Source organism: Lissotriton vulgaris, chromosome 11 (assembly GCF_964263255.1).
Source record: "Lissotriton vulgaris chromosome 11, aLisVul1.2, whole genome shotgun sequence".
NCBI lineage: Eukaryota > Metazoa > Chordata > Amphibia > Caudata > Salamandridae > Lissotriton > Lissotriton vulgaris.
In genome coordinates this window covers 536,600,185-536,625,663 of record NC_141699.1, presented here as the reverse complement: position 1 = coordinate 536,625,663, position 25,479 = coordinate 536,600,185, and positions in this window count along the sequence as shown.

Sequence of the window (25,479 nt, the reverse complement as noted above, 5' to 3'; positions counted from 1 at the left end):
TTCCCGGAGTTGCTGACAACCCAAAAAAAAAAGTTCAGCAGCTTTCGGCTTGATTTACCAATTTACATGGTGAGTCAAACTCTCAATTTATAATTTTGCTTTTCCTTAATGAAGTTCATAGCATCTGACGGCTCTCAGCACCTTTTAGTGTGGTCTAATGCATGAATATTATTTGTCAAGACTGAAGCGATATGGTTGAAGCTACGGGCATCATGATAGCTCATCAAAGATGTTGACTGTCTGCAAGGCTGACAATCCTACTTTAGATACTTGTGCTAGCAAGATGTCATCAGAGGAAATTGGTGTGTTTGAGGCTGGAATGAGGTGTCTTATTTTAGAACAATTGCCTTAGTTTCACATGGAGGGAAGCTATTTTAACCTTCCTCCCTCAACTCTTTATATGGGACGCTTATAGTCGAGAAGGATTGTCTTTAGTATATTCTGTATTCTTGTACCTCTGCCACCCTTTTCAAAAGGGGAGCTCAATGCTTTCAATGTTGCAGAGTCCTTTCCCATTACACATTCCACTTGCCTTGCAGTCATAATTACAGATAGTTACCTAGTGCGGAATTGCTAATGCCTCATTGTTCTGTGTAATTGTCATCCATGGCTACTCATCAAGATGTGCCCTGACATCATAAAGCTACAGCAGGATGTCATCTGACTTGAGGGCAAGCTATAGGATACATTTATCATGTTACTGAAATGGGTAGCAGGCAAATCAGGACTCCCAGCTGTAGGCAAAGATGAGGAGATGGAAGAAACACAGGCATTATTTGAGATGTATTCATTTATTCAAGGTATGGGTGATAATATTCTCAGGTTCTCTATATGTTAACTGATAGGGATGTGCAAGAAGGACGATGGTAGAACCTGTTGTTCATAGTTTTTATCATTACCAGTTACTGGAGCATAAACCTTCATCCATAAACGTATCGGATCACTTAATAGTTATAGGCCTACCATAGTCTAAAATAATTCAAGTGAGCAGATTATGCTGTCACTTGGCTAGCAATGAGGTCTTTTTGTATTTACATTCTGATATAGGTGGTAGAGTTGTGTAGAGAGCGGTAGCAAATGAGTCTTAGGATTGGGAGATGTATGAATGGTTGAAAAAATTAGAGATTTGAATTCTTTTTGAGCTGTGGGATTTTACAATATTACAGCCGCCATAGTACTGATTATTAACTCTTTATCAAAATGTGTTTGTTGTTGTGTTGTATTACTTTGGAAATATTCAAGTTCTGTTAATAGACTAACAGTGGACTTTCCCATTTGCAGAATATATTGAATGACCAACAGAGGGAGTGCTGCAGAAGAAACTTTCTCGGAGTTGCTGACAACCCAAAAAAAAAGTTCAGCAGCTTTCGGCTTGATTTACCAATTTACATGGTGAGTCAAACTCTCAATTTATAATTTTGCTTTTCCTTAATGAAATTCATAGCATCTGACGGCTCTCAGCACCTTTTAGTGTGGTCTAATGCATGAATATTATTTGTCAAGACTGAAGCGATATGGTTGAAGGTACAGGCATCATGATAGCTCATCAAAGATGTTGACTGTCTGCAAGGCTGACAATCCTACTTTAGATACTTGTGATAGCAATATGTCATCAGAGGAAATTGGTGTGTTTGAGGCTGGAATGAGGTGTCTTATTTTAGAACAATTGCCTTAGTTTCACATGGAGGGAAGCTATTTTAACCTTCCTCCCTCAACTCTTTATATGGGACGCTTATAGTCGAGAAGGATAGTCTTTAGTATATTCTGTATTCTTGTACCTCTGCCACCCTTTTCAAAAGGGGAGCTCAATGCTTTCAATGTTGCAAAATCCTTTCCCATTACACATTCCACTTGCCTTGCAGTCATAATTACAGATAGTTACCTAGTGCGGAATTGCTAATGCCTCATTGTTCTGTGTAATTTTCATCCCTGGCTACTCATCAAGATGTGCCCTGACATCATAAAGCTACAGCAGGATGTGATCTGCCTTGAGGGCAAGCTATAGGATACATTTATCATGTTACTGAAATGGGTAGCAGGCTAATCAGGACTCCCAGCTGTAGGCAAAGATGGGGAGATGGAAGAAACACAGGCATTATTTGAGATGTATTCATTTGTTCAAGGTATGGGTGATAATAATATTCTCAGGTTCTCTATATGTTAACTGATAGGGATGTGCAAGAAGGAAGATGGTAGTACCTGTTGTTCATAGTTTTTATCATTACCAGTAACTGCAGCATAAACCTTCCTCCATAAACGTATCGGATCACTTATTAGTTATAGGCGTACCATAGTCTAAAATAATTCAAGTGAGCATATTATGCTGTCACTTGGCTAGCAATGAGGTCTTTTTGTATTTACATTCTGATATAGGTGGTAGAGTTGTGTAGAGACTGGTAGCAAATGAGTCTTAGGATTGGGAGATGTATGATAGGTTGAAAAAATTAGAGATTTGAATTCTTTTTGAGCTGTGGGATTTTACAATATTACAGCCGCCATAGTACTGATTATTACCTCTTTATCAAAATGTGTTTGTTGTTGTGTTGTATTACTTTGGAAATATTCAAGTTCTGTTAATAGACTATCAGTGGACTTTCCCATTTGCAGGATATATTGAATGACCAACAGAGGGAGTGCTGCAGAAGAAACTTTCCCGGAGTTGCTGACAACCCAAAAAAAAAAGTTCAGCAGCTTTCGGCTTGATTTACCAGTTTACATGGTGAGTCAAACTCTCAATTTATCATTTTGCTTTTCCTTAATGAAGTTCATAGCATCTGACGGCTCTCAGCACCTTTTAGTGTGGTCTTCTGCATGAATATTATTTGTCAAGACTGAAGCGATATGGTTGAAGGTACGGGCATCATGATAGCTTATCAAAGATGTTGACTGTCTGCAAGGCTGACAATCCTACTTTAGATACTTGTGCTAGCAAGATGTCATCAGAGGAAATTGGTGTGTTTGAGGCTGGAATGAGGTGTCTTTTTTTAGAACAATTGCCTTAGTTTCACATGGAGGGAAGCTATTTTAACCTTCCTCCCTCAACTCTTTATATGGGACGCTTATAGTCGAGAAGGATTGTCTTTAGTATATTCTGTATTCTTGTACCTCTGCCACCCTTTTCAAAAGGGGAGCTCAATGCTTTCAATGTTGCAGAGTCTTTTCCCATTACACATTCCACTTGCCTTGCAGTCATAATTACAGATAGTTACCTAGTGCGGAATTGCTAATGCCTCATTGTTCTGTGTAATTTTCATCCATGGCTACTCATCAAGATGTGCCCTGACATCATAAAGCTACAGCAGGATGTCATCTGACTTGAGGGCAAGCTATAGGATACATTTATCATGTTACTGAAATGGGTAGCAGGCTAATCAGGACTCCCAGCTGTAGGCAAAGATGGGGAGATGGAAGAAACACAGGCATTATTTGAGATGTATTCATTTGTTCAAGGTATGGGTGATAATAATATTCTCAGGTTCTCTATATGTTAACTGATAGGGATGTGCAAGAAGGAAGATGGTAGTACCTGTTGTTCATAGTTTTTATCATTACCAGTAACTGCAGCATAAACCTTCCTCCATAAACGTATCGGATCACTTATTAGTTATAGGCGTACCATAGTCTAAAATAATTCAAGTGAGCAGATTATGCTGTCACTTGGCTAGCAATGAGGTCTTTTTGTATTTACATTCTGATATAGGTGGTAGAGTTGTGTAGAGAGCGGTAGCAAATGAGTCTTAGGATTGGGAGATGTATGATAGGTTGAAAAAATTAGAGATTTGAATTCTTTTTGAGCTGTGGGATTTTACAATATTACAGCCGCCATAGTACTGATTATTAACTCTTTATCAAAATGTGTTTGTTGTTGTGTTGTATTACTTTGGAAATATTCAAGTTCTATTAATAGACTAACAGTGGACTTTCCCATTTGCAGAATATATTGAATGACCAACAGAGGGAGTGCTGCAGAAGAAACTTTCTCGGAGTTGCTGACAACCCAAAAAAAAAAGTTAAGCAGCTTTCGGCTTGATTTACCAATTTACATGGTGAGTCAAACTCTCAATTTATCATTTTGCTTTTCCTTAATGAAGTTCATAGCATCTGACGGCTCTCAGCACCTTTTAGTGTGGTCTAATGCATGAATATTATTTGTCAAGACTGAAGCGATATGGTTGAAGGTACGGGCATCATGATAGCTCATCAAAGATGTTGACTGTCTGCAAGGCTGACAATCCTACTTTAGATACTTGTGATAGCAATATGTCATCAGAGGAAATTGGTGTGTTTGAGGCTGGAATGAGGTGTCTTATTTTAGAACAATTGCCTTAGTTTCACATGGAGGGAAGCTATTTTAACCTTCCTCCCTCAACTCTTTATATGGGACGCTTATAGTCGAGAAGGATTGTCTTTAGTATATTCTGTATTCTTGTACCTCTGCCACCCTTTTCAAAAGGGGAGCTCAATGCTTTCAATGTTGCAAAATCCTTTCCCATTACACATTCCACTTGCCTTGCAGTCATAATTACAGATAGTTACCTAGTGCGGAATTGCTAATGCCTCATTGTTCTGTGTAATTTTCATCCATGGCTACTCATCAAGATGTGCCCTGACATCATAAAGCTACAGCAGGATGTCATCTGACTTGAGGGCAAGCAATAGGATACATTTATCATGTTACTGAAATGGGTAGCAGGCTAATCAGGACTCCCAGCTGTAGGCAAAGATGGGGAGATGGAAGAAACACAGGCATTATTTGAGATGTATTCATTTGTTCAAGGTATGGGTCATAATAATATTCTCAGGTTCTCTATATGTTAACTGATAGGGATGTGCAAGAAGGAAGATGGTAGTACCTGTTGTTCATAGTTTTTATCATTACCAGTTACTGGAGCATAAACCTTCCTCGATAAACGTATCGGATCACTTATTAGTTATAGGCGTACCATAGTCTAAAATAATTCAAGTGAGCAGATTATGCTGTCACTTGGCTAGCAATGAGGTCTTTTTGTATTTACATTCTAATATAGGTGGTAGAGTTGTGTAGAGAGCGGTAGCAAATGAGTCTTAGGATTGGGAGATGTATGATAGGTTGAAAAAATTAGAGATTTGAATTCTTTTTGAGCTGTGGGATTTTACAATATTACAGCCGCCATAGTACTGATTATTAACTCTTTATCAAAATGTGTTTGTTGTTGTGTTGTATTACTTTGGAAATATTCAAGTTCTGTTAATAGACTAACAGTGGACTTTCCCATTTGCAGAATATATTGAATGACCAACAGAGGGAGTGCTGCAGAAGAATCTTTCTCGGAGTTGCTGACAACCCAAAAAAAAAAGTTCAGCAGCTTTCGGCTTGATTTACCAATTTACATGGTGAGTCAAACTCTCAATTTATCATTTTGCTTTTCCTTAATGAAGTTCATAGCATCTGACGGCTCTCAGCACCTTTTAGTGTGGTCTTCTGCATGAATATTATTTGTCAAGACTGAAGCGATATGGTTGAAGGTACGGGCATCATGATAGCTTATCAAAGATGTTGCCTGTCTGCAAGGCTGACAATCCTACTTTAGATACTTGTGCTAGCAATATGTCATCAGAGGAAATTGGTGTGTTTGAGGCTGGAATGAGGTGTCTTATTTTAGAACAATTGCCTTAGTTTCACATGGAGGGAAGCTATTTTAACCTTCCTCCCTCAACTCTTTATATGGGACGCTTATAGTCGAGAAGGATTGTCTTTAGTATATTCTGTATTCTTGTACCTCTGCCACCCTTTTCAAAAGGGGAGCTCAATGCTTTCAATGTTGCAGAGTCCTTTCCCATTACACATTCCACTTGCCTTGCAGTCATAATTACAGATAGTTACCTAGTGCGGAATTGCTAATGCCTCATTGTTCTGTGTAATTGTCATCCATGGCTACTCATCAAGATGTGCCCTGACATCATAAAGCTACAGCAGGATGTCATCTGACTTGAGGGCAAGCTATAGGATACATTTATCATGTTACTGAAATGGGTAGCAGGCAAATCAGGACTCCCAGCTGTAGGCAAAGATGAGGAGATGGAAGAAACACAGGCATTATTTGAGATGTATTCATTTATTCAAGGTATGGGTGATAATATTCTCAGGTTCTCTATATGTTAACTGATAGGGATGTGCAAGAAGGACGATGGTAGAACCTGTTGTTCATAGTTTTTATCATTACCAGTTACTGGAGCATAAACCTTCATCCATAAACGTATCGGATCACTTAATAGTTATAGGCCTACCATAGTCTAAAATAATTCAAGTGAGCAGATTATGCTGTCACTTGGCTAGCAATGAGGTCTTTTTGTATTTACATTCTGATATAGGTGGTAGAGTTGTGTAGAGAGCGGTAGCAAATGAGTCTTAGGATTGGGAGATGTATGAATGGTTGAAAAAATTAGAGATTTGAATTCTTTTTGAGCTGTGGGATTTTACAATATTACAGCCGCCATAGTACTGATTATTAACTCTTTATCAAAATGTGTTTGTTGTTGTGTTGTATTACTTTGGAAATATTCAAGTTCTGTTAATAGACTAACAGTGGACTTTCCCATTTGCAGAATATATTGAATGACCAACAGAGGGAGTGCTGCAGAAGAAACTTTCTCGGAGTTGCTGACAACCCAAAAAAAAAGTTCAGCAGCTTTCGGCTTGATTTACCAATTTACATGGTGAGTCAAACTCTCAATTTATAATTTTGCTTTTCCTTAATGAAATTCATAGCATCTGACGGCTCTCAGCACCTTTTAGTGTGGTCTAATGCATGAATATTATTTGTCAAGACTGAAGCGATATGGTTGAAGGTACAGGCATCATGATAGCTCATCAAAGATGTTGACTGTCTGCAAGGCTGACAATCCTACTTTAGATACTTGTGATAGCAATATGTCATCAGAGGAAATTGGTGTGTTTGAGGCTGGAATGAGGTGTCTTATTTTAGAACAATTGCCTTAGTTTCACATGGAGGGAAGCTATTTTAACCTTCCTCCCTCAACTCTTTATATGGGACGCTTATAGTCGAGAAGGATAGTCTTTAGTATATTCTGTATTCTTGTACCTCTGCCACCCTTTTCAAAAGGGGAGCTCAATGCTTTCAATGTTGCAAAATCCTTTCCCATTACACATTCCACTTGCCTTGCAGTCATAATTACAGATAGTTACCTAGTGCGGAATTGCTAATGCCTCATTGTTCTGTGTAATTTTCATCCCTGGCTACTCATCAAGATGTGCCCTGACATCATAAAGCTACAGCAGGATGTGATCTGCCTTGAGGGCAAGCTATAGGATACATTTATCATGTTACTGAAATGGGTAGCAGGCTAATCAGGACTCCCAGCTGTAGGCAAAGATGGGGAGATGGAAGAAACACAGGCATTATTTGAGATGTATTCATTTGTTCAAGGTATGGGTGATAATAATATTCTCAGGTTCTCTATATGTTAACTGATAGGGATGTGCAAGAAGGAAGATGGTAGTACCTGTTGTTCATAGTTTTTATCATTACCAGTAACTGCAGCATAAACCTTCCTCCATAAACGTATCGGATCACTTATTAGTTATAGGCGTACCATAGTCTAAAATAATTCAAGTGAGCATATTATGCTGTCACTTGGCTAGCAATGAGGTCTTTTTGTATTTACATTCTGATATAGGTGGTAGAGTTGTGTAGAGACTGGTAGCAAATGAGTCTTAGGATTGGGAGATGTATGATAGGTTGAAAAAATTAGAGATTTGAATTCTTTTTGAGCTGTGGGATTTTACAATATTACAGCCGCCATAGTACTGATTATTACCTCTTTATCAAAATGTGTTTGTTGTTGTGTTGTATTACTTTGGAAATATTCAAGTTCTGTTAATAGACTATCAGTGGACTTTCCCATTTGCAGGATATATTGAATGACCAACAGAGGGAGTGCTGCAGAAGAAACTTTCCCGGAGTTGCTGACAACCCAAAAAAAAAAGTTCAGCAGCTTTCGGCTTGATTTACCAGTTTACATGGTGAGTCAAACTCTCAATTTATCATTTTGCTTTTCCTTAATGAAGTTCATAGCATCTGACGGCTCTCAGCACCTTTTAGTGTGGTCTTCTGCATGAATATTATTTGTCAAGACTGAAGCGATATGGTTGAAGGTACGGGCATCATGATAGCTTATCAAAGATGTTGACTGTCTGCAAGGCTGACAATCCTACTTTAGATACTTGTGCTAGCAAGATGTCATCAGAGGAAATTGGTGTGTTTGAGGCTGGAATGAGGTGTCTTTTTTTAGAACAATTGCCTTAGTTTCACATGGAGGGAAGCTATTTTAACCTTCCTCCCTCAACTCTTTATATGGGACGCTTATAGTCGAGAAGGATTGTCTTTAGTATATTCTGTATTCTTGTACCTCTGCCACCCTTTTCAAAAGGGGAGCTCAATGCTTTCAATGTTGCAGAGTCTTTTCCCATTACACATTCCACTTGCCTTGCAGTCATAATTACAGATAGTTACCTAGTGCGGAATTGCTAATGCCTCATTGTTCTGTGTAATTTTCATCCATGGCTACTCATCAAGATGTGCCCTGACATCATAAAGCTACAGCAGGATGTCATCTGACTTGAGGGCAAGCTATAGGATACATTTATCATGTTACTGAAATGGGTAGCAGGCTAATCAGGACTCCCAGCTGTAGGCAAAGATGGGGAGATGGAAGAAACACAGGCATTATTTGAGATGTATTCATTTGTTCAAGGTATGGGTGATAATAATATTCTCAGGTTCTCTATATGTTAACTGATAGGGATGTGCAAGAAGGAAGATGGTAGTACCTGTTGTTCATAGTTTTTATCATTACCAGTAACTGCAGCATAAACCTTCCTCCATAAACGTATCGGATCACTTATTAGTTATAGGCGTACCATAGTCTAAAATAATTCAAGTGAGCAGATTATGCTGTCACTTGGCTAGCAATGAGGTCTTTTTGTATTTACATTCTGATATAGGTGGTAGAGTTGTGTAGAGAGCGGTAGCAAATGAGTCTTAGGATTGGGAGATGTATGATAGGTTGAAAAAATTAGAGATTTGAATTCTTTTTGAGCTGTGGGATTTTACAATATTACAGCCGCCATAGTACTGATTATTAACTCTTTATCAAAATGTGTTTGTTGTTGTGTTGTATTACTTTGGAAATATTCAAGTTCTGTTAATAGACTAACAGTGGACTTTCCCATTTGCAGAATATATTGAATGACCAACAGAGGGAGTGCTGCAGAAGAAACTTTCTCGGAGTTGCTGACAACCCAAAAAAAAAAGTTAAGCAGCTTTCGGCTTGATTTACCAATTTACATGGTGAGTCAAACTCTCAATTTATCATTTTGCTTTTCCTTAATGAAGTTCATAGCATCTGACGGCTCTCAGCACCTTTTAGTGTGGTCTAATGCATGAATATTATTTGTCAAGACTGAAGCGATATGGTTGAAGGTACGGGCATCATGATAGCTCATCAAAGATGTTGACTGTCTGCAAGGCTGACAATCCTACTTTAGATACTTGTGATAGCAATATGTCATCAGAGGAAATTGGTGTGTTTGAGGCTGGAATGAGGTGTCTTATTTTAGAACAATTGCCTTAGTTTCACATGGAGGGAAGCTATTTTAACCTTCCTCCCTCAACTCTTTATATGGGACGCTTATAGTCGAGAAGGATTGTCTTTAGTATATTCTGTATTCTTGTACCTCTGCCACCCTTTTCAAAAGGGGAGCTCAATGCTTTCAATGTTGCAAAATCCTTTCCCATTACACATTCCACTTGCCTTGCAGTCATAATTACAGATAGTTACCTAGTGCGGAATTGCTAATGCCTCATTGTTCTGTGTAATTTTCATCCATGGCTACTCATCAAGATGTGCCCTGACATCATAAAGCTACAGCAGGATGTCATCTGACTTGAGGGCAAGCAATAGGATACATTTATCATGTTACTGAAATGGGTAGCAGGCTAATCAGGACTCCCAGCTGTAGGCAAAGATGGGGAGATGGAAGAAACACAGGCATTATTTGAGATGTATTCATTTGTTCAAGGTATGGGTCATAATAATATTCTCAGGTTCTCTATATGTTAACTGATAGGGATGTGCAAGAAGGAAGATGGTAGTACCTGTTGTTCATAGTTTTTATCATTACCAGTTACTGGAGCATAAACCTTCCTCGATAAACGTATCGGATCACTTATTAGTTATAGGCGTACCATAGTCTAAAATAATTCAAGTGAGCAGATTATGCTGTCACTTGGCTAGCAATGAGGTCTTTTTGTATTTACATTCTAATATAGGTGGTAGAGTTGTGTAGAGAGCGGTAGCAAATGAGTCTTAGGATTGGGAGATGTATGATAGGTTGAAAAAATTAGAGATTTGAATTCTTTTTGAGCTGTGGGATTTTACAATATTACAGCCGCCATAGTACTGATTATTAACTCTTTATCAAAATGTGTTTGTTGTTGTGTTGTATTACTTTGGAAATATTCAAGTTCTGTTGATAGACTAACAGTGGACTTTCCCATTTGCAGAATATATTGAATGACCAACAGAGGGAGTGCTGCAGAAGAAACTTTCTCGGAGTTGCTGACAACCCAAAAAAAAAGTTCAGCAGCTTTCGGCTTGATTTACCAATTTACATGGTGAGTCAAACTCTCAATTTATAATTTTGCTTTTCCTTAATGAAGTTCATTGCATCTGACGGCTCTCAGCACCTTTTAGTGTGGTCTAATGCATGAATATTATTTGTCAAGACTGAAGCGATATGGTTGAAGGTACGGGCATCATGATAGCTCATCAAAGATGTTGACTGTCTGCAAGGCTGACAATCCTACTTTAGATACTTGTGATAACAATATGTCATCAGAGGAAATTGGTGTGTTTGAGGCTGGAATGAGGTGTCTTATTTTAGAACAATTGCCTTAGTTTCACATGGAGGGAAGCTATTTTAACCGTCCTCCCTCAACTCTTTATATGGGACGCTTATAGTCGAGAAGGATTGTCTTTAGTATATTCTGTATTCTTGTACCTCTGCCACCCTTTTCAAAAGGGGAGCTCAATGCTTTCAATGTTGCAAAATCCTTTCCCATTACACATTCCACTTGCCTTGCAGTCATAATTACAGATAGTTACCTAGTGCGGAATTGCTAATGCCTCATTGTTCTGTGTAATTTTCATCCATGGCTACTCATCAAGATGTGCCCTGACATCATAAAGCTACAGCAGGATGTCATCTGACTTGAGGGCAAGCAATAGGATACATTTATCATGTTACTGAAATGGGTAGCAGGCTAATCAGGACTCCCAGCTGTAGGCAAAGATGGGGAGATGGAAGAAACACAGGCATTATTTGAGATGTATTCATTTGTTCAAGGTATGGGTGATAATAATATTCTCAGGTTCTCTATATGTTAACTGATAGGGATGTGCAAGAAGGACGATGGTAGAACCTGTTGTTCATAGTTTTTATCATTACCAGTTACTGGAGCATAAACCTTCGTCCATAAACGTATCGGATCACTTAATAGTTATAGGCGTACCATAGTCTAAAATAATTCAAGTGAGCAGATTATGCTGTCACTTGGCTAGCAATGAGGTCTTTTTGTATTTACATTCTGATATAGGTGGTAGAGTTGTGTAGAGAGCGGTAGCAAATGAGTCTTAGGATTGGGAGATGTATGATAGGTTGAAAAAATTAGAGATTTGAATTCTTTTTGAGCTGTGGGATTTTACAATATTACAGCCGCCATAGTACTGATTATTAACTCTTTATCAAAATGTGTTTGTTGTTGTGTTGTATTACTTTGGAAATATTCAAGTTCTGTTAATAGACTAACAGTGGACTTTCCCATTTGCAGAATATATTGAATGACCAACAGAGGGAGTGCTGCAGAAGAAACTTTCCCGGAGTTGCTGACAACCCAAAAAAAAAAGTTCAGCAGCTTTCGGCTTGATTTACCAATTTACATGGTGAGTCAAACTCTCAATTTATCATTTTGCTTTTCCTTAATGAAGTTCATAGCATCTGACGGCTCTCAGCACCTTTTAGTGTGGTCTTCTGCATGAATATTATTTGTCAAGACTGAAGCGATATGGTTGAAGGTACGGGCATCATGATAGCTTATCAAAGATGTTGACTGTCTGCAAGGCTGACAATCCTACTTTAGATACTTGTGCTAGCAATATGTCATCAGAGGAAATTGGTGTGTTTGAGGCTGGAATGAGGTGTCTTATTTTAGAACAATTGCCTTAGTTTCACATGGAGGGAAGCTATTTTAACCTTCCTCCCTCAACTCTTTATATGGGACGCTTATAGTCGAGAAGGATTGTCTTTAGTATATTCTGTATTCTTGTACCTCTGCCACCCTTTTCAAAAGGGGAGCTCAATGCTTTCAATGTTGCAGAGTCTTTTCCCATTACGCATTCCACTTGCCTTGCAGTCATAATTACAGATAGTTACCTAGTGCGGAATTGCTAATGCCTCATTGTTCTGTGTAATTTTCATCCATGGCTACTCATCAAGATGTGCCCTGACATCATAAAGCTACAGCAGGATGTCATCTGACTTGAGGGCAAGCTATAGGATACATTTATCATGTTACTGAAATGGGTAGCAGGCTAATCAGGATTCCCAGCTGTAGGCAAAGATGGGGAGATGGAAGAAACACAGGCATTATTTGAGATGTATTCATTTGTTCAAGGTATGGGTGATAATAATATTCTCAGGTTCTCTATATGTTAACTGATAGGGATGTGCAAGAAGGACGATGGTAGAACCTGTTGTTCATAGTTTTTATCATTACCAGTTACTGCAGCATAAACCTTCCTCCATAAACGTATCGGATCACTTAATAGTTATAGGCTTACCATAGTCTAAAATAATTCAAGTGAGCAGATTATGCTGTCACTTGGCTAGCAATGAGGTCTTTTTCTACTTACATTCTAATATAGGTGGTAGAGTTGTGTAGAGAGCGGTAGCAAATGAGTCTCAGGATTGGGAGATGTATGATAGGTTGAAAAAATTTGAGATTTGAATTCTTTTTGAGCTGTGGGATTTTACAATATTACAGCCGCCATAGTACTGATTATTAACTCTTTATCAAAATGGGTTTGTTGTTGTGTTGTATTACTTTGGAAATATTCAAGTTCTGTTGATAGACTAACAGTGGACTTTCCCATTTGCAGAATATATTGAATGACCAACAGAGGGAGTGCTGCAGAAGAAACTTTCTCGGAGTTGCTGACAACCCAAAAAAGAAAGTTTAGCAGCTTTCGGCTTGATTTACCAATTTACATGGTGAGTCAAACTCTCAATTTATAATTTTGCTTTTCCTTAATGAAGTTCATAGCATCTGACGGCTCTCAGCACCTTTTAGTGTGGTCTTCTGCATGAATATTATTTGTCAAGACTGAAGTGATATGGTTGAAGGTACGGGCATCATGGTACCTTATCAAAGATGTTGACTGTCTGCAAGGCTGACAATTCTACTTTAGATACTTGTGCTAGCAATATGTCATCAGAGGAAATTGGTGTGTTTGAGGCTGGAATGAGGTGTCTTATTTTAGAACAATTGCCTTAGTTTCACATGGAGGGAAGCTATTTTAACCTTCCTCCCTCAACTCTTTATATGGGACGCTTATAGTCGAGAAGGATTGTCTTTAGTATATTCTGTATTCTTGTACCTCTGCCACCCTTTTCAAAAGGGGAGCTCAATGCTTTCAATGTTGCAGAGTCCTTTCCCATTACACATTCCACTTGCCTTGCAGTCATAATTACAGATAGTTACCTAGTGCGGAATTGCTAATGCCTCATTGTTCTGTGTAATTGTCATCCATGGCTACTAATCAAGATGTGCCCTGACATCATAAAGCTACAGCAGGATGTCATCTGACTTGAGGGCAAGCTATAGGATACATTTATCATGTTACTGAAATGGGTAGCAGGCTAATCAGGACTCCCAGCTGAAGGCAAAGATGGGGAGATGGAAGAAATACAGGCATTATTTGAGATGTATTCATTTATTCAAGGTATGGGTGATAATATTCTCAGGTTCTCTATATGTTAACTGATAGGGATGTGCAAGAAGGACGATGGTAGAACCTGTTGTTCATAGTTTTTATCATTACCAGTTACTGCAGCATAAACCTTCCTCCGTAAACGTATCGGATCACTTAATAGTTATAGGCGTACCATAGTCTAAAATAATTCAAGTGAGCGGATTATGCTGTCACTTGGCTAGCAATGAGGTCTTTTTGTATTTACATTCTAATATAGGTGGTAGAGTTGTGTAGAGAGCGGTAGCAAATGAGTCTTAGGATTGGGAGATGTATGATAGGTTGAAAAAATTTAAGATTTGACTTCTTTTTGAGCTGTGGGATTTTGCAATATTACAGCCGCCATAGTACTGATTATTTACTCTTTATCAAAATGTGTTTGTTGTTGTGTTGTATTACTTTGGAAATATTCAAGTTCTGTTGATAGACTAACAGTGGACTTTCCCATTTGCAGAATATATTGAATGACCAACAGAGGGAGTGCTGCAGAAGAAACTTTCTCGGAGTTGCTGACAACCCAAAAAAGAAAGTTTAGCAGCTTTCGGCTTGATTTACCAATTTACATGGTGAGTCAAACTCTCAATTTATAATTTTGCTTTTCCTTAATGAAGTTCATAGCATCTGACGGCTCTCAGCACCTTTTAGTGTGGTCTTCTGCATGAATATTATTTGTCAAGACTGAAGCGATATGGTTGAAGGTACGGGCATCATGGTAGCTTATCAAAGATGTTGACTGTCTGCAAGGCTGACCATTCTACTTTAGATACTTGTGCTAGCAATATGTCATCAGAGGAAATTGGTGTGTTTGAGGCTGGAATGAGGTGTCTTATTTTAGAACAATTGCCTTAGTTTCACATGGAGGGAAGCTATTTTAACCTTCCTCCCTCAACTCTTTATATGGGACGCTTATAGTCGAGGATTGTCTTTAGTATATTCTGTATTCTTGTACCTCTGCCACCCTTTTCAAAAGGGGAGCTCAATGCTTTCAATGTTGCAGAGTCCTTTCCCATTACACATTCCACTTGCCTTGCAGTCATAATTACAGATAGTTACCTAGTGCGGAATTGCTAATGCCTCATTGTTCTGTGTAATTTTCATCCATGGCTACTCATCAAGATGTGCCCTGACATCATAAAGCTACAGCAGGATGTCATCTGACTTGAGGGCAAGCTATAGGATACATTTATCATGTTACTGAAATGGGTAGCAGGCTAATCAGGACTCCCAGCTGAAGGCAAAGATGGGGAGATGGAAGAAATACAGGCATTATTTGAGATGTATTCATTTATTCAAGGTATGGGTGATAATATTCTCAGGTTCTCTATATGTTAACTGATAGGGATGTGCAAGAAGGACGATGGTAGAACCTGTTGTTCATAATTTTTATCATTACCAGTTACTGCAGCATAAACCTTCCTCCATAAACGTATCGGATCACTTAATAGTTATAGGCGTACCATAGTCTAAAATAATTCAAGTGAGCGGATTATGCTGTCACTTGGCTAGCAATGAGGTCTTTTTGTATTTACATTCTAATATAGGTGGTAGAGTTGTGTAGAGAGCGGTAGCAAATGAGTCTTAGGATTGGGAGATGTATGATAGGTTGAAAAAATTAGAGATTTGAATTCTTTTTGAGCTGTGGGATTTTACAATATTACAGCCGCCATAGTACTGATTATTAACTCTTTATCAAAATGTGTTTGTTGTTGTGTTGTATTACTTTGGAAATATTCGAATTCTGTTAATAGACTAACAGTGGACTTTCCCATTTGCAGAATATATTGAATGACCAACAGAGGGAGTGCTGCAGAAGAAACTTTCTCGGAGTTGCTGACAACCCAAAAAAGAAAGTTTAGCAGCTTTCGGCTTGATTTACCAATTTAAATGGTGAGTCAAACTCTCAATTTATAATTTTGCTTTTCCTAATGAAGTTCATAGCATCTGACGGCTCTCAGCACCTTTTAGTGTGGTCTTCTGCATGAATATTATTTGTCAAGACTGAAGCGATATGGTTGAAGGTACGGGCATCATGATAGCTTATCAAAGATGTTGACTGTCTGCAAGGCTGACAATCCTACTTTAGATACTTTTGCTAGCAATATGTCATCAGAGGAAATTGGTGTGTTTGAGGCTGGAATGAGGTGTCTTATTTTAGAACAATTGCCTTAGTTTCACATGGAGGGAAGCTATTTTAACCTTCCTCCCTCAACTCTCTATATGGGACGCTTATAGTCGAGAAGGATTGTCTTTAGTGTATTCTGTATTCTTGTACCTCTGCCACCCTTTTCAAAAGGGGAGCTCAATGCTTTTAATGTTGCAGAGTCTTTTCCCATTACACATTCCACTTGCCTTGCAGTCATAATTACAGATAGTTACCTAGTGCGGAATTGCTAATGCCTCATTGTTCTGTGTAATTGTCATCCATGGCTACTCATCAAGAGGTGCCCTGACATCATAAAGCTACAGCAGGATGTCATCTGACTTGAGGGCAAGCTATAGGATACATTTATCTTGTTACTGAAATGGGTAGCAGGCTAATCAGGACTCCCAGCTGAAGGCAAAGATGGGGAGATGGAAGAAATACAGGCATTATTTGAGATGTATTCATTTATTCAAGGTATGGGTGATAATATTCTCAGGTTCTCTATATGTTAACTGATAGGGATGTGCAAGAAGGACGATGGTAGAACCTGTTGTTCATAATTTTTATCATTACCAGTTACTGCAGCATAAACCTTCCTCCATAAACGTATCGGATCACTTAATAGTTATAGGCGTACCATAGTCTAAAATAATTCAAGTGAGCGGATTATGCTGTCACTTGGCTAGCAATGAGGTCTTTTTGTATTTACATTCTAATATAGGTGGTAGAGTTGTGTAGAGAGCGGTAGCAAATGAGTCTTAGGATTGGGAGATGTATGATAGGTTGAAAAAATTTAAGATTTGACTTCTTTTTGAGCTGTGGGATTTTGCAATATTACAGCCGCCATAGTACTGATTATGTACTCTTTATCAAAATGTGTTTGTTGTTGTGTTGTATTACTTTGGAAATATTCAAGTTCTGTTGATAGACTAACAGTGGACTTTCCCATTTGCAGAATATATTGAATGACCAACAGAGGGAGTGCTGCAGAAGAAACTTTCTCGGAGTTGCTGACAACCCAAAAAAGAAAGTTTAGCAGCTTTCGGCTTGATTTACCAATTTACATGGTGAGTCAAACTCTCAATTTATAATTTTGCTTTTCCTTAATGAAGTTCATAGCATCTGACGGCTCTCAGCACCTTTTAGTGTGGTCTTCTGCATGAATATTATTTGTCAAGACTGAAGCGATATGGTTAAAGGTACGGGCATCATGGTAGCTTATCAAAGATGTTGACTGTCTGCAAGGCTGACCATTCTACTTTAGATACTTGTGCTAGCAATATGTCATCAGAGGAAATTGGTGTGTTTGAGGCTGGAATGAGGTGTCTTATTTTAGAACAATTGCCTTAGTTTCACATGGAGGAAAGCTATTTTAACCTTCCTCCCTCAACTCTTTATATGGGACGCTTATAGTCGAGGATTGTCTTTAGTATATTCTGTATTCTTGTACCTCTGCCACCCTTTTCAAAAGGGGAGCTCAATGCTTTCAATGTTGCAGAGTCCTTTCCCATTACACATTCCACTTGCCTTGCAGTCATAATTACAGATAGTTACCTAGTGCAGAATTGCTATTGCCTCATTGTTCTGTGTAATTGTCATCCATGGATACTCATCAAGATGTGCCCTGACATCATAAAGCTACAGCAGGATGTCATCTGACTGGATGGCAAGCTATAGGATACATTTATCATGTTACTGAAATGGGTAGTAGGCTAATCAGGACTCCCAGCTGAAGGCAAAGATGGGGAGATGGAAGAAACACAGGCATTATTTGAGATGTATTCATTTGTTCAAGGTATGGGTGATAATAATATTCTCAGGTTCTCTATATGTTAACTGATAGGGATGTGCCAGAAGGAAGATGGTAGAACCTGTTGTTTATAGTTTTTATCATTACCAGTAACTGCAGCATAAACCTTCTTCCATAAACGTATCGGATCACTTAATAGTTATAGGCGTACCATAGTCTTTAATAATTCAAGGGAGCAGATTATGCTGCCACTTGGCTAGCAATGAGGTCTTTTTGTATTTACATTCTAAAATAGGTGGTAGAGTTGTGTAGAGAGCGGTAGCAAATGAGTCTTAGGATTGGGAGATGTATGATAGGTTGAAAAAATTTGAGATTTGAATTCTTTTTGAGCTGTGGGATTTTACAATATTACAGCCGCCATAGTACTGATTATTAACTCTTTATCAAAATGTGTTTGTTGTTGTGTTGTATTACTTTGGAAATATTCAAGGTCTGTTAATAGACTAACAGTGGACTTTCCCATTTGCAGAATATATTGAATGACCAACAGAGGGAGTGCTGCAGAAGAAACTTTCTCGCAGTTGCTGACAACCCAAAAAAAAAAGTTCAGCAGCTTTCGGCTTGATTTAACAATTTACATGGTGAGTCAAACTCTCAATTTATCATTTTTCTTTTCCTTAATGAAGTTCATAGCATCTGACTGCTCTCAGCACCTTTTAGTCTGGTCTTCTGCCTGAATATTATTTGTCAAGACTGAAGCGATATGGTTGAAGCTACGTGCATCATGAGAGCTTATCAAAGATGTTGACTGTCTGCAAGGCTGACAATCCTACTTTAGATACTTGTGCTAGCAATATGTCATCAGAGGAAATTGGTGTGTTTGAGGCTGGAATGAGGTGTCTTATTTTAGAGCAATTGCCTTAGTTTCACATGGAGGGAAGCTATTTTAACCTTCCTCCCTCAACTCTATATATGGGACGCTTATAGTCGAGAAGGATTGTCTTTAGTATATTCTGTATTTTCGTACCTCTGCCACCCCTTTCAAAAGGGGAGCTCAATGCTTTCAACGTTGCAGAGTCCTTTCCCATTACACATTCCACTTGCCTTGCAGTCATAATTACAGATAGTTACCCAGTGCGGAATTGCTAATGCCTCATTGTTCTGTGTAATTGTCATCCATGGCTACTCACCAAGATGTGCCCTGACATAAAGCTACAGCAGGATGTCATCTGACTGGAGGGCAAGCTATACGATACATTTATCATGTTACTGAAATGGGTAGTAGGCTAATCAGGACTCCCAGCTGAAGGCAAAGATGGAGAGATGGAAGAAACACAGGCATTATTTGAGATATATTCATTTGTTCAAGGTATGGGTGATAATAATATTCTCAGGTTCTCTATATGTTAACTGATAGGGATGTGCCAGAAGGAAGATGGTAGAACCTGTTGTTCATAGTTTTTATCATTACCAGTAACTGCAGCATAAACCTTCTTCCATAAACGTATCGGATCACTCAATAGTTATAGGCGTACCATAGTCTAAAATAATTCAAGGGAGCAGATTATGCTGCCACTTGGCTAGCAATGAGGTCTTTTTGTATTTACATTCTAATATAGGTGGTAGAGTTGTGTAGAGAGCGGTAGCAAATGAGTCTTAGGATTGGGAGATGTATGATAGGTTGAAAAAATTTAAGATTTGACTTCTTTTTGAGCTGTGGGATTTTGCAATATTACAGCCGCCATAGTACTGATTATTTACTCTTTATCAAAATGTGTTTGTTGTTGTGTTGTATTACTTTGGAAATATTCAAGTTCTGTTGATAGACTAAAAGTGGACTTTCCCATTTGCAGAATATATTGAATGACCAACAGAGGGAGTGCTGCAGAAGAAACTTTCTCGGAGTTGCTGACAACCCAAAAAAGAAAGTTTAGCAGCTTTCGGCTTGATTTACCAATTTACATGGTAAGTCAAACTCTCAATTTATAATTTTGCTTTTCCTTAATGAAGTTCATAGCATCTGACGGCTCTCAGCACCTTTTAGTGTGGTCTTCTGCATGAATATTATTTGTCAAGACTGAAGCGATATGGTTAAAGGTACGGGCATCATGGTAGCTTATCAAAGATGTTGACTGTCTGCAAGGCTGACCATTCTACTTTAGATACTTGTGCTAGCAATATGTCATCAGAGGAAATTGGTGTGTTTGAGGCTGGAATGAGGTGTCTTATTTTAGAACAATTGCCTTAGTTTCACATGGAGGGAAGCTATTTTAACCTTCCTCCCTCAACTCTTTATATGGGACGCTTATAGTCGAGGATTGTCTTTAGTATATTCTGTATTCTTGTACCTCTGCCACCCTTTTCAAAAGGGGAGCTCAATGCTTTCAATGTTGCAGAGTCCTTTCCCATTACACATTCCACTTGCCTTGCAGTCATAATTACAGATAGTTACCTAGTGCGGAATTGCTAATGCCTCATTGTTCTGTGTAATTGTCATCCATGGATACTCATCAAGATGTGCCCTGACATCATAAAGCTACAGCAGGATGTCATCTGACTTGAGGGCAAGCTATAGGATACATTTATCATGTTACTGAAATGGGTAGCAGGCTAATCAGGACTCCCAGCTGAAGGCAAAGATGGGGAGATGGAAGAAATACAGGCATTATTTGAGATGTATTCATTTATTCAAGGTATGGGTGATAATATTCTCAGGTTCTCTATATGTTAACTGATAGGGATGTGCAAGAAGGACGATGGTAGAACCTGTTGTTCATAATTTTTATCATTACCAGTTACTGCAGCATAAACCTTCCTCCATAAACGTATCGGATCACTTAATAGTTATAGGCGTACCATAGTCTAAAATAATTCAAGTGAGCAGATTATGCTGTCACTTGGCTTGCAATGAGGTCTTTTTGTATTTACATTCTAATATAGGTGGTAGAGTTGTGTAGAGAGCGGTAGCAAATGAGTCTTAGGATTGGGAGATGTATGATAGGTTGAAAAAATTAGAGATTTGAATTCTTTTTGAGCTGTGGGATTTTACAATATTACAGCCGCCATAGTACTGATTATTAACTCTTTATCAAAATGTGTTTGTTGTTGTGTTGTATTACTTTGGAAATATTTGAATTCTGTTAATAGACTAACAGTGGACTTTCCCATTTGCAGAATATATTGAATGACCAACAGAGGGAGTGCTGCAGAAGAAACTTTCTCGGAGTTGCTGACAACCCAAAAAAGAAAGTTTTGCAGCTTTCGGCTTGATTTACCAATTTAAATGGTGAGTCAAACTCTCAATTTATAATTTTGCTTTTCCTTAATGAAGTTCATAGCATCTGACGGCTCTCAGCACCTTTTAGTGTGGTCTTCTACATGAATATTATTTGTCAAGACTGAAGCGATATGGTTGAAGGTACGGGCATCATGATAGCTTATCAAAGATGTTGACTGTCTGCAAGGCTGACAATCCTACTTTAGATACTTGTGCTAGCAATTTGTCATCAGAGGAAATTGGTGTGTTTGAGGCTGGAATGAGGTGTCTTATTTTAGAACAATTGCCTTAGTTTCACATGGAGGGAAGCTATTTTAACCTTCCTCCCTCAACTCTTTATATGGGACGCTTATAGTCGAGAAGGATTGTCTTTAGTATATTCTGTATTCTTGTACCTCTGCCACCCTTTTCAAAAGGGGAGCTCAATGCTTTCAATGTTGCAGAGTCCTTTCCCATTACACATTCCACTTGCCTTGCAGTCATAATTACAGATAGTTAGCTAGTGCGGAATTGCTAATGCCTCATTGTTCTGTGTAATTGTCATCCATGGCTACTCATCAAGAGGTGCCCTGACATCATAAAGCTACAGCAGGATGTCATCTGACTTGAGGGCAAGCTATAGGATACATTTATCTTGTTACTGAAATGGGTAGCAGGCTAATCAGGACTCCCAGCTGAAGGCAAAGATGGGGAGATGGAAGAAATACAGGCATTATTTGAGATGTATTCATTTATTCAAGGTATGGGTGATAATATTCTCAGGTTCTCTATATGTTAACTGATAGGGATGTGCAAGAAGGACGATGGTAGAACCTGTTGTTCATAATTTTTATCATTACCAGTTACTGCAGCATAAACCTTCCTCCATAAACGTATCGGATCACTTAATAGTTATAGGCGTACCATAGTCTAAAATAATTCAAGTGAGCGGATTATGCTGTCACTTGGCTAGCAATGAGGTCTTTTTGTATTTACATTCTAATATAGGTGGTAGAGTTGTGTAGAGAGCGGTAGCAAATGAGTCTTAGGATTGGGAGATGTATGATAGGTTGAAAAAATTTAAGATTTGACTTCTTTTTGAGCTGTGGGATTTTGCAATATTACAGCCGCCATAGTACTGATTATTTACTCTTTATCAAAATGTGTTTGTTGTTGTGTTGTATTACTTTGGAAATATTCAAGTTCTGTTGATAGACTAACAGTGGACTTTCCCATTTGCAGAATATATTGAATGACCAACAGAGGGAGTGCTGCAGAAGAAACTTTCTCGGAGTTGCTGACAACCCAAAAAAGAAAGTTTAGCAGCTTTCGGCTTGATTTACCAATTTACATGGTGAGTCAAACTCTCAATTTATAATTTTGCTTTTCCTTAATGAAGTTCATAGCATCTGACGGCTCTCAGCACCTTTTAGTGTGGTCTTCTGCATGAATATTATTTGTCAAGACTGAAGCGATATGGTTAAAGGTACGGGCATCATGGTAGCTTATCAAAGATGTTGACTGTCTGCAAGGCTGACCATTCTACTTTAGATACTTGTGCTAGCAATATGTCATCAGAGGAAATTGGTGTGTTTGAGGCTGGAATGAGGTGTCTTATTTTAGAACAATTGCCTTAGTTTCACATGGAGGAAAGCTATTTTAACCTTCCTCCCTCAACTCTTTATATGGGACGCTTATAGTCGAGGATTGTCTTTAGTATATTCTGTATTCTTGTACCTCTGCCACCCTTTTCAAAAGGGGAGCTCAATGCTTTCAATGTTGCAGAGTCCTTTCCCATTACACATTCCACTTGCCTTGCAGTCATAATTACAGATAGTTACCTAGTGCAGAATTGCTATTGCCTCATTGTTCTGTGTAATTGTCATCCATGGATACTCATCAAGATGTGCCCTGACATCATAAAGCTACAGCAGGATGTCATCTGACTGGATGGCAAGCTATAGGATACATTTATCATGTTACTGAAATGGGTAGTAGGCTAATCAGGACTCCCAGCTGAAGGCAAAGATGGGGAGATGGAAGAAACACAGGCATTATTTGAGATGTATTCATTTGTTCAAGGTATGAGTGATAATAATATTCTCAGGTTCTCTATATGTTAACTGATAGGGATGTGCCAGAAGGAAGATGGTAGAACCTGTTGTTTATAGTTTTTATCATTACCAGTAACTGCAGCATAAACCTTCTTCCATAAACGTATCGGATCACTTAATAGTTATAGGCGTACCATAGTCTTTAATAATTCAAGGGAGCAGATTATGCTGCCACTTGGCTAGCAATGAGGTCTTTTTGTATTTACATTCTAAAATAGGTGGTAGAGTTGTGTAGAGAGCGGTAGCAAATGAGTCTTAGGATTGGGAGATGTATGATAGGTTGAAAAAATTTGAGATTTGAATTCTTTTTGAGCTGTGGGATTTTACAATATTACAGCCGCCATAGTACTGATTATTAACTCTTTATCAAAATGTGTTTGTTGTTGTGTTGTATTACTTTGGAAATATTCAAGGTCTGTTAATAGACTAACAGTGGACTTTCCCATTTGCAGAATATATTGAATGACCAACAGAGGGAGTGCTGCAGAAGAAACTTTCTCGCAGTTGCTGACAACCCAAAAAAAAAAGTTCAGCAGCTTTCGGCTTGATTTAACAATTTACATGGTGAGTCAAACTCTCAATTTATCATTTTTCTTTTCCTTAATGAAGTTCATAGCATCTGACTGCTCTCAGCACCTTTTAGTCTGGTCTTCTGCCTGAATATTATTTGTCAAGACTGAAGCGATATGGTTGAAGCTACGTGCATCATGAGAGCTTATCAAAGATGTTGACTGTCTGCAAGGCTGACAATCCTACTTTAGATACTTGTGCTAGCAATATGTCATCAGAGGAAATTGGTGTGTTTGAGGCTGGAATGAGGTGTCTTATTTTAGAGCAATTGCCTTAGTTTCACATGGAGGGAAGCTATTTTAACCTTCCTCCCTCAACTCTATATATGGGACGCTTATAGTCGAGAAGGATTGTCTTTAGTATATTCTGTATTTTCGTACCTCTGCCACCCCTTTCAAAAGGGGAGCTCAATGCTTTCAATGTTGCAGAGTCCTTTCCCATTACACATTCCACTTGCCTTGCAGTCATAATTACAGATAGTTACTCAGTGCGGAATTGCTAATGCCTCATTGTTCTGTGTAATTGTCATCCATGGCTACTCACCAAGATGTGCCCTGACATAAAGCTACAGCAGGATGTCATCTGACTGGAGGGCAAGCTATACGATACATTTATCATGTTACTGAAATGGGTAGTAGGCTAATCAGGACTCCCAGCTGAAGGCAAAGATGGAGAGATGGAAGAAACACAGGCATTATTTGAGATATATTCATTTGTTCAAGGTATGGGTGATAATAATATTCTCAGGTTCTCTATATGTTAACTGATAGGGATGTGCCAGAAGGAAGATGGTAGAACCTGTTGTTCATAGTTTTTATCATTACCAGTAACTGCAGCATAAACCTTCCTCCATAAACGTATCGGATCACTTAATAGTTATAGGCGTACCATAGTCTAAAATAATTCAAGTGAGCAGATTATGCTGTCACTTGGCTTGCAATGAGGTCTTTTTGTATTTACATTCTAATATAGGTGGTAGAGTTGTGTAGAGAGCGGTAGCAAATGAGTCTTAGGATTGGGAGATGTATGATAGGTTGAAAAAATTAGAGATTTGAATTCTTTTTGAGCTGTGGGATTTTACAATATTACAGCCGCCATAGTACTGATTATTAACTCTTTATCAAAATGTGTTTGTTGTTGTGTTGTATTACTTTGGAAATATTTGAATTCTGTTAATAGACTAACAGTGGACTTTCCCATTTGCAGAATATATTGAATGACCAACAGAGGGAGTGCTGCAGAAGAAACTTTCTCGGAGTTGCTGACAACCCAAAAAAGAAAGTTTTGCAGCTTTCGGCTTGATTTACCAATTTAAATGGTGAGTCAAACTCTCAATTTATAATTTTGCTTTTCCTTAATGAAGTTCATAGCATCTGACGGCTCTCAGCACCTTTTAGTGTGGTCTTCTACATGAATATTATTTGTCAAGACTGAAGCGATATGGTTGAAGGTACGGGCATCATGATAGCTTATCAAAGATGTTGACTGTCTGCAAGGCTGACAATCCTACTTTAGATACTTGTGCTAGCAATTTGTCATCAGAGGAAATTGGTGTGTT